This window comes from Hordeum vulgare, chromosome 6H, assembly GCF_904849725.1.
Source record: "Hordeum vulgare subsp. vulgare chromosome 6H, MorexV3_pseudomolecules_assembly, whole genome shotgun sequence".
NCBI lineage: Eukaryota > Viridiplantae > Streptophyta > Magnoliopsida > Poales > Poaceae > Hordeum > Hordeum vulgare.
In genome coordinates this window covers 484,670,154-484,689,954 of record NC_058523.1, presented here as the reverse complement: position 1 = coordinate 484,689,954, position 19,801 = coordinate 484,670,154, and the positions used below count along the sequence as shown (strand labels likewise).

Here is a 19,801-nt window from a genome sequence, read left to right as displayed (position 1 = left end):
CACTCGGTAATGCAACATCACACACAAGCCTTGCAAGCAATGTGACTTAGTGTAAGTTGCGGGATCTTGTATTACGGAACGAGTAAAGAGACTTGCCGGTAAACGAGATTGAAATAGGTATGCGGATACTGACGATCGAATCTCGGGCAAGTAACATACCGAAGGACAAAGGGAATGACATACGGGATTATATGAATCCTTGGCACTGAGGTTCAAACGATAAGATCTTCGTAGAATATGTAGGATCCAATATGGGCATCCAGGTCTCGCTATTGGATATTGACCGAGAAGTCTCTCGGGTCATGTCTACATAGTTCTCGAACCCGCAGGGTGTGCACACTTAAGGTTCGACGTTGTTTTATGCGTATTTGAGTTATATGGTTGGTTACTGAATGTTGTTCAGAGTCCCGGATGAGATCACGGACGTCATGAGGGTTTCCGGAATGGTCCGGAAACGAATATTGATATATAGGATGACCTCATTTGATTACCGGAAGGTTTTCGGAGTTACCGGGAATGTACCGGGAATGACGAATGGGTTCCGGGAGTTCACGGGGGGGGGGGGGGGCAACCCACCATGGGGAAGCCCATAGGCCTTGAGGGTGGCGCACCAGCCCTTAGTGGGCTGGTGGGACAGCCCAAAAGGGCCCTATGCGCATTGGAAGAAAAATCAAAGAGAAAGAGAAAAAAAGGGAGGTGGGAAGGGAAGAAAGGACTCCCACCCACCAAACCAAGTCCAACTCGGTTTGGGGGGGGGGGAGACCTTCCCCCCTTGGCTCGGCCGACCCCCTTGGGGCTCCTTGAGCCCCAAGGCAAGGCCCCCCCTCTCCCACCTATATATGCGGAGGTTTTAGGGCTGATTTGAGACGATTTTTCCACGGCAGCCCGACCACATACCTCCACGGTTTTTCCTCTAGATCGCGTTTCTGCGGAGCTCGGGCGGAGCCCTGCTGAGACGAGATCATCACCAACCTCCGGAGCGCCGTCACGCTACCGGATAACTCTTCTACCTCTCCGTCTATCTTGTTGGATCAAGAAGGCCGAGTTCATCGTCGAGCTGTACGTGTGCTGAACGTGGAGGTGCCGTCCGTTCCGTACTAGATCGTGGGACTGATCGCAGGATTGTTCGCGGGGCGGATCGAGGGACGTGAGGACGTTCCACTACATCAACCGCGTTCTCTAACGCTTCTGCTGTACGGTCTTCAAGGGTACGTAGATCACTCATCCCCTCTCGTAGATGGACATCACCATGATAGGTCTTCGTGCGCGTAGGAAATTTTTTGTTTCCCATGCGACGTTCCCCAACACTGAGTTCGGATTATTGTCATCCATCGCAACCTCATTATCTTCAGACTCAGGCTGAAGTGGTAGATGGGGATGATCAAGTAGATATGCATGCTTACCTAGCTTGGCATTGATGAGCATCAGAATGTAGGGTGCATATCTACAGGATGTCTTCTGATCCGCAGCAGTCCTCCGGATAGTCTCAACTATCAAATCCATCACTCCAAATTTAGTGTGTGTGTCTATCAGGTGCAACAGGTTGATAGAATATCCTCTAATCATCTTCTCATCACATGACTTAGGAATGAGGGTGTATCGTAGTATGGTGTTTGTCGTGGGAATGCCATCTGAAGAAAATACACTGGTCCAAGCTTGTGACTAGCCACGTACTTATGAGGAATGGTCTTGTACATGTTGGCCATGGAATTGTGATTCTTCTTAGCTTCTGCATACACATCCACATCCGATTCTTCCTGCTTGGGTGCACCAATTGTAGCAGCCCATTCAGCAATTGTGGCGTCATATCGGTGTCCATCGGTCATCCAGACCAAAGAGTCTTCATAGAAGTGCACAATTGTATAGAATTGCATGATCAGCTCGTCATTCCAAGGGGTCATCTCTTTCCCAACAAATTTGTCAATGTCTACAGCCTTGAAGTTATCTCTGACATGTCGAAAGAAATTTTCATTATCCTTAATGTATGCCAGTCGACATACCTCATATCACTGACAGCAGGACTTTTGTCAAATAAGACAGTCTCATAAAAGTATTGTTGTTCCTTGGTGTGAAACCTTGGATCAATAGCAGTTCTCCTTCTGACAGTGATGGGGTTATAGTCCTAGGGTAGGGTCATAGGCCTGTCATGTAGGTCCTACCCAAGGACTACCACTCACGAAGGACAAGACCCTTAGTCAGTTCCGACTGAATTAAGGAGTCCCCATCATTAAGTCGGTAACAGGTCCTCGACCATCCAGTCGGAGATTAACATTCGGAGGATATCAAGCTAACCGACTGGATACCACTCGGTACATCGCAACCCCCTTGGAGGGAAACGGTCGTACGTTTCCGGGTGCATTTATTGGCATTTAGGGCGTACTTTACCTGTAACGTATGCATTCAATCCCCACTACTCCACCCCTGTACCGGAACCGTTGTGGAGGGCAGCGCACTCTATATAAGCCACCCTCCCCCACTGGTAGAGGGGTTAGCAACTCATTGTATTCCATATTTCCACTCGACAACAAGCTCCTTGAGCACTGAGACGTAGGGCTATTACCTCCACCGTAGAGGGGCCTGAACTCATACAACCTCGCCGTAGCTAAGGCTCTGCCCATCCTTTTCGTACCCTACACATCTACTGTCAGGCTTATACCCACGACAGTTGGCGCCCACCGTGGGGCAGGCGTCTAAGCGACTTCCGGCGAGTTTGCGACTACTTCCTTTCGTCATGTCGTCCGGTGGGGATTCGAGCATGGGTCACCAGATCTTCTTCGGCGCTCTCTCCTTCATCGTCGACGATTCGGCGTGGCTTCAGGGTGCGCCCCTCGACGTCGAGGCGCTTCCCCGTCGTGGGGCTACGCACTTCCGTGCCGGTGCCCGCGACATTCTTCTTCTCCAGCAGCCGGTTCCGGTGTCGACCTACACCGTCGTCACGCGCCGCGTCAAGCGGTCCCGCCGTCCGCGGCTCCAACGTTGGGTGCAACACGCCCAGGCGCGCTAGAAGCATCTTCACAAGTGGCGGTTCTAGAGTCAGTTGTGGTTGCCCCGCCGTCCCAGCGCTCGGGCTCGGTTCCGACTGAGTTTCCTTCCGAGTACGCGGGTCGCGGGCCTGCAGCAGAAGTACACGTGGCCAATTCCCATGAAGACCCCCGTCAAGCTGGCCAGAACGAGCATGAGATCGGCGAAGCGTCCGGCGCGCGTCGTCCACCTCGCCGTTCTGCCAGTCGGCACACTCGGCGGAGCAACGTGGAGCTGTTCCGCACACCCCTCCTCAACTTGGCTGCAGGTGCCAAGATAGCCGATTCCCTCCAGCCGACTGATTCAGAGGCTGGTAGAGGGATCGAGCACATCCGAGCCCTGTTGCACACGGCGCAATAGCAGAATTCGGCGGTCTCCCAGTCGCACAACAGGATCTATAATAGTTCTGTTCATGTGAATACGCATCGGTCGGTTCACAGCCCAGGTTCCCATCAGCGGCACAGAGGAGGCAACCGTTCTATAAATCACGAAGATCGCCGCCGTTCACGCACCCCTCCGCTTGGTGGGCCCTATGGGCCCCGGCATCATGATGATCGGCGTTCAGTCGGTGACACTTACGACCCAAGGCCCGACGCAAGAGGGCATATCGCCCAGCGGAGGGTCGACAGGGGCCGGGCCCACCGCGATGGTCGTGATATTGACCGTCCGAGTGGAAGCAGGGCCATCGTTTCTGGTCCCGAGTGTTTTAGTCGAGCCATCCGTTCGGCTGACATCCCTCCCAGCTTCCGATTGGCAACGGGAATTAACAAGTTTACAGGGGAGTCCAAGCCAGAAACGTGGCTGGATGATTACCGAGTGGCAGTCCAGATCGGAGGAGGAGACGACCATGTCGCCATGAAGCACCTCCCTCTGATGCTCGACGGCTCGGCGCGAGCGTGGCTGAACCAGTTGGCCCCCTCAAGCATCTACAGCTGGGCAGATCTAGCCCGGGTGTTCATCAGGACCTTCGAAGGGACGTGCAAGCGCCCTGCTGGCCTCGTGGAGCTCCAGCACTGCGTCCAGAAGCAGAATGAGCCCCTGCGCGACTTCATCCAGCGTTGGTCAACTCTCTACCACACGGTGGAGAACGTCACCGAGCATCAAGCAGTCTGCGCCTTCAAGGCAGGCGTGCGGTACAAGGATCTGTACCTTAAGTTTGGCCGAACAGGCGACATCTCCATGAGCAAGATGATGGAGATAGCGACACGCTATGCAAATGGCGAAGAAGAGGACCGCATCCGAAGCGGCAAGCACAAAACAGTCGCTGAAGGAGGTGGGAACAACACTCGGAAGCAGAAGCAGAAAGCTCCGACCGCTCCGCAAGCAGAAGCTGCAGCCGTAACCAATGCCAAGTTCAAGGGCAAAGGGAAGGCTCAGTTCACCCCAAAGAAGAAGCAGTTCAATAACCCCATCCTGGACCAGCCGTGTCCGGTTCATACGAAGATGGACGAAGAGGGCAACCCCATATATGCGAAGCATACCACTCGACAGTGTCGCCTCCTGATCCAGGGGTTCAGCGAAGGGCAACCGAGTGAGAAGGACCATGAACAGGATGAGGAGGATAAGGAGGATCCGTTCCCCCAAGTCCATGCAACCCTAATGATTTTTGCTAACGTCGAGAGCAAGAGTCGACTGAAGCTGTTGAATAGAGAGGTGAACATGGCCACCCCTGCCAGCCCCAAGTTCCTCAAATGGTCTCAGACTACGATCACCTTTGACCAGTCGGATCATCCAGCACATGTACCCACCCTGGGGAGACATGCTCTGGTCGTCGACCCGGTGGTAGAAGGAGTCCGACTGCGCAAAGTCCTCATGGATGGCGGCAGCGGCTTGAACATCATGTACACCGACACACTCAAGGGGATGGGCATCCCGATGTCCAAACTCAGCGAGAGCAGCATGCAGTTCCATGGAGTCGTCCCTGGACGGAAGGCCAAGTCACTCGGCTAGATCGCGTTGGACGTCGTTTTCGGCTCCGACAAGAACTTCCGCAAGGAAAAGCTGACGTTTGAAGTGGTCGACTTCCAGAGCGCTTTCATGGCCCGTCCATGTTACGTATACCTGAAGCTGAAGATGCCAGGCCCGAAGGGTGTGATCACCATCATAGGCAATCGGCAACGGGCCGAAGAGTGCCTGCAGCAGGGATCAAGAATCGCCGACCAGCAGATGGCCGTCCTCGAGCTCGACGAGTACAAGAAAATAGTCGACCCCGCCGACCTGATGTGCTCGAAGAAGCCAGCTTCAGAGTCTGCGTTCCAGTCGGCGGGAGAGACGAAGAAGGTCAGCATCCACCCGACGGACGCCACTGCTGCCCCGACGAACATCTCCACCACCCTCGATCCTAAATAGGAAGCCGAGCTCACCCAATTCTCCGTGAGAACTGGGACATCTTCGCATGGAAGCCCTCTGACATGCCGGGTGTACCCAGGGAGTTGGCTGAGCACCGACTGCACGTGGATTCCACTGCTCGGCCTGTCCGAGAGCGCCTGCGCCGGTCCGCCGCGCACAAGCGGAAGGCAATCGGGGAAGAGGTGGCCAAGCTGTTGGCGACCAACTTCATTCGCGAGGTTCACCACTCCGAGTGGCTCGCCAATGTTGTCATGGTGCCCAAGAAGGACAAGTCGCTCCGAATGTGCATCGACTTCAAGCATCTCAATAAGGTCTGCCCGAAAGACCATTTTCCGCTCCCCCGCATAGATCAAATTATCGATTCGACTGCGGGTTGCGAGCGTCTGTCATTTCTTGATGCCTACTCGGGCTATCATCAGATCCGTCTGTATGGTCCCGATGAGTTAAAAACAGCCTTCATCACCCCATTCGGGTGCTTCTGCTACATCACTATGCCATTCGGTTTGAAGAATGCAGAAGCTACCTTTATGCGCATGATCCAAAAATGTCTCCTCGACCAGATCGGTCGGAATGTGGAGGCGTATATGGATGATATCGTAGTCAAGTCACGCAAAGGTTTCGACCTGCTGACTGACTTGGCAGAAACATTCGCCAACCTTCGTAGGTACGATATCAAGCTCAACCCCGCCAAATGTTCATTCGGCGTTCCCAGCGGAAAGTTACTCGGTTTCTTCGTTTCCGAACGAGGGATCGATGTCAACCCCGAAAAGATCGGGACCATCGTCCGAATGGAGAGGCCGGTCAGAATACACGACGTTCAACGGCTCACAGGTTGCCTAGCGGCTTTGAGCAGGTTCATCAGTCGACTCGGCGAGAAAGCGCTTCCTCTGTATCGACTCATGAAGAAATCAGATACCTTCGAGTGGACAGACGAAGCCCAAGTCGTGTTCGACGACCTCAAAGTCCTACGTTCCACCCAGCCGGTTCTTACTGCTCCGCTTAGTAAATAGCCCCTTCTTCTGTATATCGCGGCTACAAATCAAGTCGTCAGTACTGTTCTTACAGTCGAACGAGAAGAAGAAGGCAAAGCATACAAAGTTCAGCGGCCAGTGTACTACGTCTCCGAGGTCCTGACTCCTTCCAAGCAGAGGTATCCCCACTATCAAAAACTTATCTACGGGATTTACATGACTGCGAAGAAGGTGGCCCATTATTTCCAAGACCACTCGGTGTCTGTCGTTTCTGATGCTCCATTGTCGGAAATTCTCCACAATTGAGACGCGTCAGGCCGAGTGGCGAAGTGGGCGGTGGAGATGCTGTACTGTGATATAAAGTTCGAGGCCAAGAAAGCTATTAAGTCTCAAGCCCTGGCTGACTTCATAGCAGAATGGGTAGAACAACAGCAACCGACCCACATCTACTCGGCCCATTGGACAATGTTCTTCGATGGGTCCAAGATGTTGAATGGCTCCGGCGCTGGCGTTGTGATCATATCGCCAAAGGGCGACAAGCTCAAGTACGTGCTTCAGATACACTTCGATTCCTCCAACAACGAGGCAGAGTATGAAGCTCTCCTCTACGGGTTGCGTATGGCCATCTCACTCGGCGTCCGTCGCCTGATGGTCTACGGCGATTCGGATTTTGTGGTCAATCAAGTGATGAAAGAGTGGAACGTCAGGAACCCCACCATGACTACATACTGCAATGCAGTGAGGAAGCTTGAGAAGAAGTTTGAAGGTCTAGAACTTCACCATGTTCCGAGACTGAAGAACCAAGCAACGATGAGTTGGCAAAACTCGGATCCACTCGGAGACCAGTCCCGAGTGACGTCTGCCTCGAGCACCTCCACCTTCCCTCAGTCAAAGAAGATCCTTTTACAGAGGAGCCGGTACAACCGAAGAGTTCAACGGATCCGACTGAAGTCGATGTACCTGCTGTGGTTGATCTGGTCATGGAGATTATTTCTGTCGTCCCCGATTGGACTGTGCCGATCATTGCATATATCCTGAGGCAGGAACTACCGGAAGACGAAGTCCAGGCCAGGCAGATAGTCCGCAGGTTGAAGTCATTCACTGTCATTGATGGCCAATTATACAAAGAAAGTATCTCTGACGTTCTTCAACGATGCATCTCCCCAGAGGAGGGGCAGCTGATTCTGGAGGATATTCACTCGGGGACCTGCGGTCATCATGCTTCTTCAAGAGCAATCGTCGCCAAGGCATTCAGGGCAGGTTTCTTCTGGTTGCAAGCTAACGATATGGCTAAAGATATGGTTGACCGATGTGAGGGCTGCCAGTTCTACTCCAACAAGTCCCACAAGCCGACGTCTGCGTTGAAGACGATCCCTCTTGTGTGGCCGTTTGCAGTGTGCGGATTAGATACAGTCGGCCCATTCAAGACAGGCCAAGGTGGATACACACATCTGTTGGTGGCAGTCGACAAGTTCACGAAATGGATCGAAGCCAAGCCCATCAAGAAGCTCGACGCCTCAACAGTTGTCAAGTTTGTCAGGGACATCATCTTCAGATTCGGTGTACCTCACAGCATAATCACGGACAACGGGACAAACTTTGATTCGGACAGATTCAAAGGATTCTGTACAAGCCAAGGTATCCGAGTGGACTTTGCTTCCGTGGAGCACCCGCAGTCCAATGGACAAGCAGAGCGGGCGAACGGACTTATCTTGCAAGGTCTGAAGCCCCGACTCCTGCGAGAGATAGGACATGCCGCTGGCGCTTGGGTTACCGAGCTACCTTCAGTGCTTTGGGGACTTCGCACAACCCCGAACAGATCTACAGGGCGATCACCGTTCTTCCTCGTTTATGGAGCAGAAGCGGTCCTTCCGAGTGACTTGCTTCACAATGCGCCACGAGTCGAACTCTTCTCCGAAGCTGAAGCAGAACAAGCAAGGCAAGACGGAGTGGATCTTTTAGAGGAGGAGCGCGAGATGGCACTGACTCGCTCAATCATTTATCAACAAGATCTGCGGCGTTTTCACGTGCGACACGTCAGGAGTCGTACGTTCCAAGCAGGCGATCTGGTGCTCCGAGTGGATCAGCAAAGACCTCATAAGTTGGCTCCTGCCTGGGAAGGACCCTTCATCATCTCCAAGGTGCTGAACAATGGGGCATACAGACTCTACAACATCGACAGGGAGACAGACGAGCCGCGAGCATGGAACGGAGATCTCCTCAAGCGCTTCTACACGTGACCATCGACTGAAGCAATGTAAAGAACAAGTATCGGTGAAATAATATAAAGCAGATTGAGTTTTTTGCAAACTCAAAGTTCTTTCGCGGTCGAAGACTCCGGTCTCAAAAAAAAAACTTAGCTGCGATCCAGAATCGCCTAAGTATTAACCTTCTCCGAGTGTGCACTTCACGTCACACTCGAGGGCTTAGCTGCGATCCAGAATCGCCTAAGTATTAACCTTCTCTGAGTGTCCACTTCCCGTCACACTCGGGAACTTAGCTACGATCCAGAATCGCCTAAGTATTAACCTTCTCCGAGTGTGCACTTCACGTCACACTCGGGGGCTTAGCTGCGATCCAGAATCGCCTAAGTATTAACCTTCTCTGAGTGTGCACTTCACGTCACACTCGGGGGGCTTAGCTGCGATCCAGAATCGCCTAAGTATTAACCTTCTCCGAGTGTGCACTTCACGTTACACTCGGGGGCTTAGCTGCGATCCAGAATCGCCTAAGTATTAACCTTCTCTGAGTGTGCACTTCACGTCACACTCGGGGGCTTAGCTGCGATCCAGAATCGCCTAAGTATTAACCTTCTCCGAGTGTGCACTTCACGTCACACTCGGGGGCTTAGCTGCGATCCAGAATCGCCTAAGTATTAACCTTCTCCGAGTGTGCACTTCACATCACACTCGGGGGCTTAGCTGCGATCCAGAATCGCCTAAGTATTAACCTTCTCCGAGTGTGCACTTCACGTCACACTCGGGGGGCTTAGCTGCGATCCAGAATCGCCTAAGTGTTAACCTTCTCCGAGTGTGCACTTCACGTCACACTCGGAGGCTTAGCTGCGATCCAGAATCGCCTAAGTTTTAACTTTCTCCGAGTGTGAACTCAACGTCACACTCGGAGACTTAGCTGCGATCCAGAATCGCCTAAGTATTAACTTTCTCCGAGTGTGCACTTAACGTCACACTCGGGGACTTAGCTGCGATCTAGAATCGCCTAAGTATTAACTTTCTCCAAGTGTACACTTAACGTCACACTCGGGGACTTAGCTGCGATCCAGAAATACAACTCGGTGATAATACAGATCCAATCGGAAATTCCACGGACCCTCAATGAGGCTCATGCAGATGTCAAGACAATTGACATGTTCCGAATGTTTCCCTTTGGCTTCACCAAGAAACGCCAAACCAAAACTCGAGTCAAAATTGCAAAAGAAGAGCAAAAGATTCGATTCAAAGTTCAACCAAAGATAATGGCTCGGCGTGGATCAAGCTTACCCACACCGAAACAAGAATGTGACGGCCAACAACAGTGGCCAAAGTTTCTTACAGATAAACACTCGGCATACCGAGGATAAAAGTGTTCTTACGCATCATCTGGATTAACACCAGGACTGGAGGGCTCTACGAACGTGTCCAGATCAATACCGTCGGCGATGCGGGTGGCACTTTCAAGGAAGGTTTCCATGAAGTCTTCGAAACGAAGTTTCTTCGTGTTGGCGTCCTTCAACATCTTCAATTTCTCCTCGCGCACCTCCTTGCAATGGACTCGGACCAGGGACAGAGCAACATCTGCACCACAACGAGCTGCAAATTTCTTCCACGACTGCACTCGGTTCGGAATCTCCTCCAGTCGGGTCATTAGGTTCTCCATCTCCTGCCGCGACTCATCTTCTGGCCAAAGCTCCTTGTCGATTCGGCCGACGACTTCTCTCAGTCGACCGATGAAAGGACCAACTTTGCCCACGCGGATGTGCGCACGGAGCAGATCCCGATTGGCGTCCTCGCCGAGTGGAACGTTCTCGAGAGTCGACCGCTCCACATCAGCCGCTTCAGCTTCAGCGTCAAAGCAAAAATCTGCGACAACGGGACAAGCAGACAAATAAGCGCCGAGTGTGACGCGCATAACACAAGCACTCGGAAAAAGCAGGACTTACCAGCCAGATGCGTCATCATCTGTCGAGCCCAGTCGCTGACGTATTTCTCCTGTGCTCTGCACCGTTTGTTCAACACGTCCATTTGTCCCATCAGAGCAGTCCTTTGTTTCCCCATCTTTTCAACTTCTTCAGTCAACACCTTGTTCGCTTCACGCGCCTACTCCAATGACTTCTCTCGCCCCGCCAGAGCATCCTTCATGCCAGCTATTGCAAGCAGGGCCGCATCAAGCTCACCAGCTAACTGATTCTTCTCCGCCCTGAGAGTCTCATAGGCTGTTCCCATTTCACAAGTTTTCTGCCAGCAAACACCAAGGGACAATCAGAAAATCCAACAACAAAAGTCTAAGTTCTTCAGACCCCTGCCGACGCAAGCAGTCGACAGCGGCCTCGGGGACTACACCCAGTGGGTTCACTAAGAGTGACCCCACTGGCATGCAACTCAAGCAGGCCCGCCCTATTGAGATGCATGTTACCACCTACGCCTATGAGGCCAATACTACCCGACCTGAGTACAAATTACTCTCGGGGACTCTTACAGTAAGTGCACTCCGAGTGCCACAACTACTCGCACTCGGTCATGTTATTTACAGACCTGACCAAAACAAAGACATTATGTATAAAGACAACTGCCGGTGCAAGTAGTCGACAGAAGTCTCGGGGACTACACCCACTGGGTTCACTCAGAGTGAACCCATTGCAAACAACAGATGCTATCCAAAAACACCCAGTGGGTTACAAGAGAAAAGTAAATACTTACTAGGCCACTTACTCGGATATCATCCCGCAGCTCCAAGCTCCGCTGGTACAAGGACGCGACGGAGTCGTAGGCCCTCTTGGCTTCTCCAGCCATCAGCTCCGCCTGCACCATGGCTCCCTTGGCCGCTCCCACCTGCTCCTCCGGGAGACGCTGGATGTTGAACTCGACATTCGACGAGCCTGGCATCATCGGAAGTTCCTGAGGCATCCCAAGGTCCGCTCCAGTCGGCACCTCAACCACCAGCGCCGGTTCAGTCGGTGGCAGCGCCTCAGTCGGCGGCACGTCGGCGGCGAGAGCAGCAACAGGCGGAGCAGCCTCAAGAACGGGCTCCGCAGCCTGTTCAGCTCTCCCCTGATCGCCCTCGTCCACGCAAATCGCCCCTGATAGACCGAACGACGCAAGATCTCAGAAAAAGAAAGAGGCAGAACCTATGATAGAATAAAACAATCGAAGTCACTACAACGCACCTGGCTGGGACGAGACGACGTTGTCCGTGTCCATGGGGTCATCCTCCTGGCGCGCCGGAGAGGTGGCAGAAGTAGCGACTCTGTCGAGTGAAATCCATTCGACCAATGAACAGAAATTCACTCGGATATCAGAAGAAATTAGAAGATCGATACACTTACGTGGAGGTGACGGGGACAGCAACCCTCATCCGCGGCAGAGCCTTCCGAGGTTAGGACCCACTCGGTTTGGCCGCCTTGGAAGGCTGACCCGCATGCTCAGCGGCAGCATCCCTGACCCTCTTGGTGCTCCGAACAGTCGGGACCACCGGGGCAGTGGGCGGAGCACTCGAAGATGCTGGAGGGGCCGAGGGAACGGCAGGCTCGTGTCGGCGCTTGGTCCGATGTTCTGTTTGCGGAGGCGGCGAGTCCTGCTCTTCGCCTTCCTCCTCTTCCTCGCTAGTCTCTTCCTCCGACTCCCCGCTGTCGGAGACATATTCGACGCTCTCCACGCTGCCTTCCTGGCTGCCTTCCTCCTCCTTGGCCGGGTTCCCGTTCAAGACGGGAGAAAACCAGTTGGTCCACTCCTGCATAAAATTCAGTCGGCGACATCAGACGTCACACAGAGATTCAAGCAAACGATAAGATTAAGACAATTAGGAGCACTCGACAAGTGCCACTCACCTGATTCGGAGGAGGATTATCCGCGCAGAAAGGCTTCACTCGCCGAGATCCTTTGGGATTCTCGCAGGGGCCTGTGATCTGGAGCACCCACGAGGTCACCTTCTCCTCAGTCACGCCCACAACGTTGGTCCGAGTGGAATCCTCGGGCCCCGTATAATGCCACATGGCGTGGTCGCGAGCCTGCAGGGGTTGGATACACCGACCAAGGAAGATCTCCAGCAAGTCTATGCCAGTGACCCCCCTCCTGACGACATCTACAAGCGCCCCGACCAGAGGCTGGATGTCGTTCTTCTCCGCCCTCGTGAGCGCGAGTTGCTTAGGTGGGGCGGGCCGATCTAAGCTAAAGGGAGGCAGCCCTGTCGAAGCATTCAGACATGCGATATCCTGGCAGTAGAACCACGTCGACTGCCAGTTCCTGACCGACTCACTTCTGGAGGGCAGGATAACTGCTCCGACTCTTTTTCTGGAAACCTAGCCCCCCGCAGAGCTGGAGAAGATGTGTTTTATCATCCGACTGGCTGAGTCATTTGATGGTTTGGGATCTAGCAGAAAATATGTGCTTGAACAGCCCCCAATGGGGAGGACAACCAATGAAACACTCGCACAGAACTATAAAAGCAGAGAGATGGGCAATGGCGTTCGAGGGAAAGTGGTGAAGTTGTGCCCCGAAGTGATTCATGATGCCCTTGAAGAAAGGATGCGGGAGCAAGGAGAAACCTCGATAGACGTGGCTGAGCAGCAAGACGTGCTCCCCCTCCCGGGGCGCCGGCTCGACCTCGTTCTCTGCCGACAGCCTCCAAGACTTGTGCACGATCATCCCGTGCTCAACCAGCTGCAGCAGATCCCCCTCCGTCACCTTGGAGGGGAGGAAGTCGCCTTGAATCCACCCCGCCGGCAGCAGCCGCTGCTGCCGCTGAGCAGGAGCCGCCGCCTTCCCCTTCTTCTTCCTCGCCTCCATCTTGCTGGTCTGACCCTTGGTCATGGCAGAAACTGCGAACCCGCGGGAGGAAGGAGGAGGGAGGAGTGTAGAGGCGCTCGAGGTGGCGAGAGAGACGGAGCAGGCGAAGGCAAGAGATTTGGCGAGCGTAACGAAGAACCCTCGCCGCCGAGATTTAAGTAGGGTTCCGACTGGGTCGCTGGCAGGTGGGCCCGAAACCTTATCCCCCGACCCGCCGCGGAGATATTAGTGGAGAGGTTGAAGGCGCGAGAATCGAGGCGTCAGGCGCTACTCGAGCGCCATGGCGTCATCCCCGCTGAGCGCGCGGAACCCGAAATTTGAGATCCCGGAAAATCCGCCGCTGTCAGTTGACCGGTCGCGTCAAAAGATGCCGCAGAAGCACTCGGCTTCCGACAGTCTGTTTCGCGAGTACTTCCACTTGGATCGTTGGTCAGAAAAGATAAAATGGATTGAGGCAAGCAACGCCCAAGCCAAGCCCGCTCCAGTCGGATCCAAACTTCAAGCATCGCTTCGTCGTTTCAACCCCAATCCATTCGGGGACTGATGATGGGGTTATTGTCCTAGGGTAGGGTCATAGGCCTATCATGTAGGTCCTACCCAAGGACTACCCCTCACAAAGGACAAGAACCTTAGTCAGTTCCGACTGAATTAAGGAGTCCCCATCATTCAGTCAGTAACAGGTCCTCGACCATCTAGTCGGAGATTAACATTCGGAGGATATCAAGCTAACCGACTGGATACCACTCGGTACATCGCAACCCCCTGGAGGGAAACGGTCGTAGGTTTTCGGGTGCATTTATTGGCATTTAGGGCGTACGTTACCTGTAACGTACGCATTCAATCCCCACTACTCCACCCCTGTACCGGAACCGTTGTGGAGGGCATCGCACTCTATATAAGCCACCCTCCCCCACTGGTAGAGGGGTTAGCAACTCATTGTATTCCATATTTCCACTCGACAACAAGCTCCCTGAGCACTGAGACGTAGGGCTATTACCTCTGCCGTAGAGGGGCCTGAACTCATACAACCTCGCCGTAGCTAAGGCTCTGCCCATCCTTTTCGTACCCTACACATCTACTGTCAAGCTTATACCCACGACAGACAGCATATGGGTCAAGGGCTCTCCACTTTCTCAATCTGACATCCTTCCTTTTCTTCATGTCCTGTGCAACAGGACGAGCAGCATCGTGGAGTGGAATGAACGGTCTGAGCTTCCTAAGAACATGACCATTCTCATCTGCCTCTCCCTCTGCAGCAGGGGCACTGGATGCACGGCCTTTTGCTTTAGCAGCTGCGGGTATATCCGTAGTGGTCTTCCTGGAAGCAGGAGCCTTCTTTGCTTTAACAGCAGGCTTTGGAGCAGACTTCATGGCGTCACCATCAACTTCTTCTTCTTGGGAGGAATTGGGATCTCCTCAAGCATTTATTCCTCAGCAGCTTCCGGATCTTCATACATGGAAGTCTTTCTGCCAACAAGATGAATAGTTCTCTTCCTTGGCCTCTTCACACCGGCTTTATTTGCAGGTGCATCCTTGGAAAGCTCAGTGCTTTTCCTGGCATACTTAGGTGCTCTCATATCAGCTGGAGTACCAGTGAATTTCCCGACAACCTTCTTAGGAGCTTTGGAAGGAGCTGAAGATTCTACAGGCATAAAGTCTTAATCCTCCTCATCAGAATCAAGCTTCCTTCTCTGGATGGTGGCTGCTTTGGGCAAGCCATGGGACTGGGAGAACTTGGGTCTAAAGCATTCTTCTCTAGACTAGTGCCAGCTTCCAAGTCAACACTAGGTTCTCTCAAGTCATTCTGAGTGTCATCTGATCCTAACGTACTAACAAACAAGCATAGCAGCAAATAACAGAACCTGTGAAGTGGATATAGGAAAGATAGACTGGATGAGCATCACAAAATTCAGATAGTTTTTGAAAAATTGAAGTCTGAAACTTAGGGTCTGATCTTCTGTAGGATGTAAATCAGTGGCACCGAGTTAGTATTTTTGGAGTCACCGAGAAAACAAACTTGCTTAACAGAAACTTGGTAGACATTTTCGGTGGCACCAAAAATAGCTGTTCGGTCTCACCGAGTTGCTTCTCAGGAACCCTAAAACAAGAATCGATGGAACCGACTTTTCAAACTCAGTCTCACCGAGTTGCATTCTGCGGCAGATCAGATCCGAAATTTCCTACTTCTCCTATTCTACTGATCTTATTTGGTGGATAGGAGGTTTGCACAATGTGGAAAGAGGAATAAAAGATCAAATGTGTGTGAATTAGACGGGAACGCAAAGGGAATCAAACCGTACCCTAGCTCGGTGGAGGTTTGGCTATGGCGACGATGATGGAGCAGATTTCGTCGACGATGGCGAGTCTCAGCGGCGGCGGCGCTCGAGGAGTTAAGGCGATGACTTGGAGTCTCTGGGGGCAGCGAGGGTTTGAGGAACGAACCGTTTTGAAGATGTGAAATCAAAAGGTCTGGTCCAGAGGTATATATACCCGTGCACTCTCGATGTCACCGAGATGGCAAAATCCGTGGCACCGAGTTCCTCAACTGTCAGCTAACACAGAAACTCGGTGTAACTGAGTTGGCAATTTTGGTGGTACCGAGATGAGAAATCCTAATCAACTTTGCAAAATCAATGGTTCCGAGTTTGTGGAGTTGTTCACACTGAGTTTTTCAAAGAGGTTTTGGAAGGCAATCTTTGACGATACGGAACTCCGAGTGCACCTTCACACACAGGGATCAACAAGTGCTTGTTCAAGTTTTGTGATGAAGAATGAATAGAACTTGAGATGAGATAGCATAGATAGCTAGAGAAGGGTCCTATTTCGTTATTCATGATAATCGTTTATTATCCATGCTATAATTGTATTGATTGAAAACTCAAATACATGTGTGGATACATGGACAAAACACTATCCCTAGTAAGCCTCTAGTTGACTAGCTCGTTGATCAAACATGGTTAAGGTCTCCTATCCATAGACAAGTGTTGTCACTTGAAAAGGGATTACATCATTAGGAGAATGATGTGATGGACAAGACCCAAACTATGAACGTAGCATATGATCGGGTCAGTTTATTGCTACTGTTTTCTTCATGTCAAAGTATCGGTTCCTATGACCACGAGATCATGCAACTCCCGGACAACGGAGGAATACCTTGTGTGTATCAAATGTCGCAACGTAACTAGGTGACTATAAAGGTGCTCTATAGGTATCTCCGAAGGTGTCTATTGGGTTGGCGTGAATCGAGACTGGGATTTGTCACTCCGTATAACGGAGAAATATCTCGGGGCCCATTCGGTAATGCAACATCACAATAAGCCTTGCAAGCAATGTGACTAAGGAATTAGTCATGGGATATTGTATTGCAGAATGATTAAAGAGACTTGCCGGTAACGAGATTGAACTAGGTACGGAGATACCGACGATCGAATCTCGGGGCTGTAACATACTGAAGGACAAAGGGAACGACATATGGGATTAACTGAATCTTTGACATAGAGGTTCAACCGATAAAGATCTTCGTAGAATATGTAGGACCCAATATGGGCATCCAGGTCCCGCTGTTGTTTATTGACCGGAGAATGCCTCAGGTCATGTCGACATAGTTCTCGAACCCGCAGGGTCTGCACACTTAAGGTTCAATGATGTTTCGGTATAGTTGAGTTATAGGTGTTGATTATCGAAGGTTGTTCGGAGTCCCGGATGAGATCCTGAACATCACGAGGATCTCTAGAATAGTCCGGAGGGAAAGATTTATATATAGGAAGTCATGTTTTGGTCACCGGAAAAGTTTCGGGCTCATCGGTAGTGTACTGGGAGTGCCGGGAGGGTATCGGGGGACCACCGGGAGGTGTGTGACGACCCAAAAGACCTCATGGGCTGTGGGAGGAGTAAAACCAGCCCCTAGTGGGCTGTCCAAACCAACCACTAACGCCCATGCGGCTAGGGGTGGGAAAAACCGAAAGGTGGAAAGGGTTTCCAAAGGGAGAGGGGGAATATTCGGCCAAACCTTGAGGGTTTGAGGCTGCCTCCTCCCCTCCCTCCCTCCTATATATACTAGAGGATTTAGAGGGGAGATCTAACCCTAATTGCCACGTGCTCCCTCTACTTCATCTAGATCGTTATCTCATCTAGTCTAGTTCGGCGGTGCTTAGGCGAAACCCTATTGGATTAGTTCACCACCACCACCACCACCACGCCGTCGTGCTGGAGAACTCATCTACCTCTCCACCCCTCTTGCTGGATCAAGAAAGTGGAGATCGTCATCGAGCTGTACATGTGTGGTACGCGGAGGTGTCGTCCGTTCGACACTAGATTGGGACGGATTGTGATGGGTGAAAGTGCATGTTATGCCCCTAATCGACTTTTGGTGTTAACAACAACACATACATAGGAAACTAATCCTATTTGTTGAGTGTATCTCAGGATGGCAAGTACTTTAGTAGATTGAGAATTATGTGCCAAGATGTTCTGAGAAGATCGGGATTTATATGTCAAGAAGGCTCGGGATGAGAAAAGATGATGTAGACTATCCTTTTGAGTTTACTATTCTTGAGTATAGGGATCCCACACTATTAAGAGGGGATCACACGTTTTGCGATGAATTTGCTCATACCACATCTTCACTATTCTGCTCAATACCACATATTCTCTACTCTGCTCCTATCTCAAAACAGGTCTAATGCCTCGGACTTCCGGCTCCCTCCGGACGTCCGAGGGCCGGTCGAGGGTCGGACGACCGACAAGCTTCGGAAATCCGGAGCTCTGCACCACAAGAACTTGAGCCATATAACTCGGACTTCCGGCTCCCTCCGGACGTCCGAGGGCCGTTCGACCGACCAGCTTCGAAAATCCGGAGCCCTGCACCAGAAGAACGTGAGCCATATAACTCGGACTTCCGGCTCCCTCCGGACGTCCGAGGGCCGGACGTCCGTCCCCTTTCGGAAATCCGGAACCTTGCACCAGAAGAAGTTGAGTCGAATAACTCGGACTTCCGGCCTTCTCCGGACATCCGGTCCCTGTTCAACTCACAGTGTTTCCAGTCATATCTACAGCCCTCGGACGACCGACCCCTGTCGGACGTCCGACTCCTTGTGGATGCACGGACTTCCGTAAACTGCCGGACGTCCGAACCCTGTGTGACTTAAAGTGTCCCCAATGGCTATTTTACACTCCCCACTATATATACCCCCTCCCACTTCGTGAGAGGGTGTCCAACACAACAAGAACACATACAAGAACACCTTTCTTCTCACTCACTCTTGTCTACACCAAATCTTAGATCCCAAGAGCATTTGTGAGTCCCTTCGAGTGTTGTTCAAATCAAAAGATAGATCGTCTCCTTCTCCTCCTTCCCACCAAAGTGCTTTGTGATTTGAGCAAGTTTTGAGCAATCCCGGTGATCTTGTTACTCTTGGAGGTTGGAGACTCCTAGGCAGTAGGAGTCTTCGGAGAGGAATCAAACCATTGTGATCTCCCCCGAAAAGTTTGTGAAGGTTTGGAAGCCACCTCAAGGCTTACCACTAGTGGTTGAGAAACGCCTTCGTGGAGTTATCTCAAAGGGAGAATAGGGTGAGCCTTCGTGGTGTTGGTGTGCCTTCATGGTAACATCCGCCCCTCTAACGGTGACGTAGCTTCCCTCCAAGGAAGTGAACATCGGGATACATCCTCGTCTCTCTTGGAGTTTTGGTTATTCCTAACCCTAACTCTCTACTTGTGTTAATCCTTATTACGTACTTGTATTTGATTATTGTTTACCGCTTGCCTTACTTCACTCTAAATAGCTTACTCCTTGTCATAGAAACTATTAGGCCTACACTCATATTCCGCACCTTTGCCTAAAATTGCTAAGTAATTACTAAAATTTGGAACTGTACCTATTCACCCCCCTCTAGATCCATCTCGATCCTTTTCAATTGGTATCAGAGCCTCGTGCTCTATTCTTGTGGCTTAACCGCCCTAGAGCGAGATGGACGGGATTCCCACTACTGTAGCTCCAGTGGAGAGGGATGGGACTTCCACAGAAGTAAAGTCCTTCACCTCTGAGGACCTGGAACGGGCCCTTGCCAAGCAAAAAGAGGAGCATGATGCTTCTCTTGAGGCCTTGGTCCAAATAAGACCGGCATCATTAACCACGGGGACAACCACATCCCCGAGGGCCTCAGGGCCACATGTGCACGGTTCTTCATTTGGCCAACAACCTCCGAAAAGGAACCAAACCAGTGTTCCATGGCTTTATGCTAGATCTCAAATTGAGAAACCTAAGTACAATCCTGGAGGAAAACCTCCCTTGCTTGATGAAAATTCCGATTTTGCTTTGTGGAGAATTGGTATGCAGGATCATCTTAGGTACGCCAATGATGAGATGTTGGACATCCTCGAGCATGGGTACAATCCTGTAGATCCAAGGTGCCTCACTCCTAGAGAAACTTATGACAAGCATCTCAATGACACTGCGAT

General features: G+C 51.8%; 1 pseudogene across 1 annotated transcript in view; it reads right to left on the bottom strand.

Annotated features, from left to right (window-relative positions):
* LOC123405650 overlaps nt 1-14,713 on the bottom strand; it is a 53,438-nt pseudogene extending 38,725 nt beyond the window's left edge. Inside the window, exon 1 of the transcript XR_006611978.1 lies at nt 14,447-14,713. The product of XR_006611978.1 is annotated as a 25S rRNA (cytosine-C(5))-methyltransferase NOP2A-like (transcript). The remainder of the gene's footprint in view (nt 1-14,446) is intronic.
* Between the last annotated feature and the right edge of the window lie 5,088 nt (nt 14,714-19,801).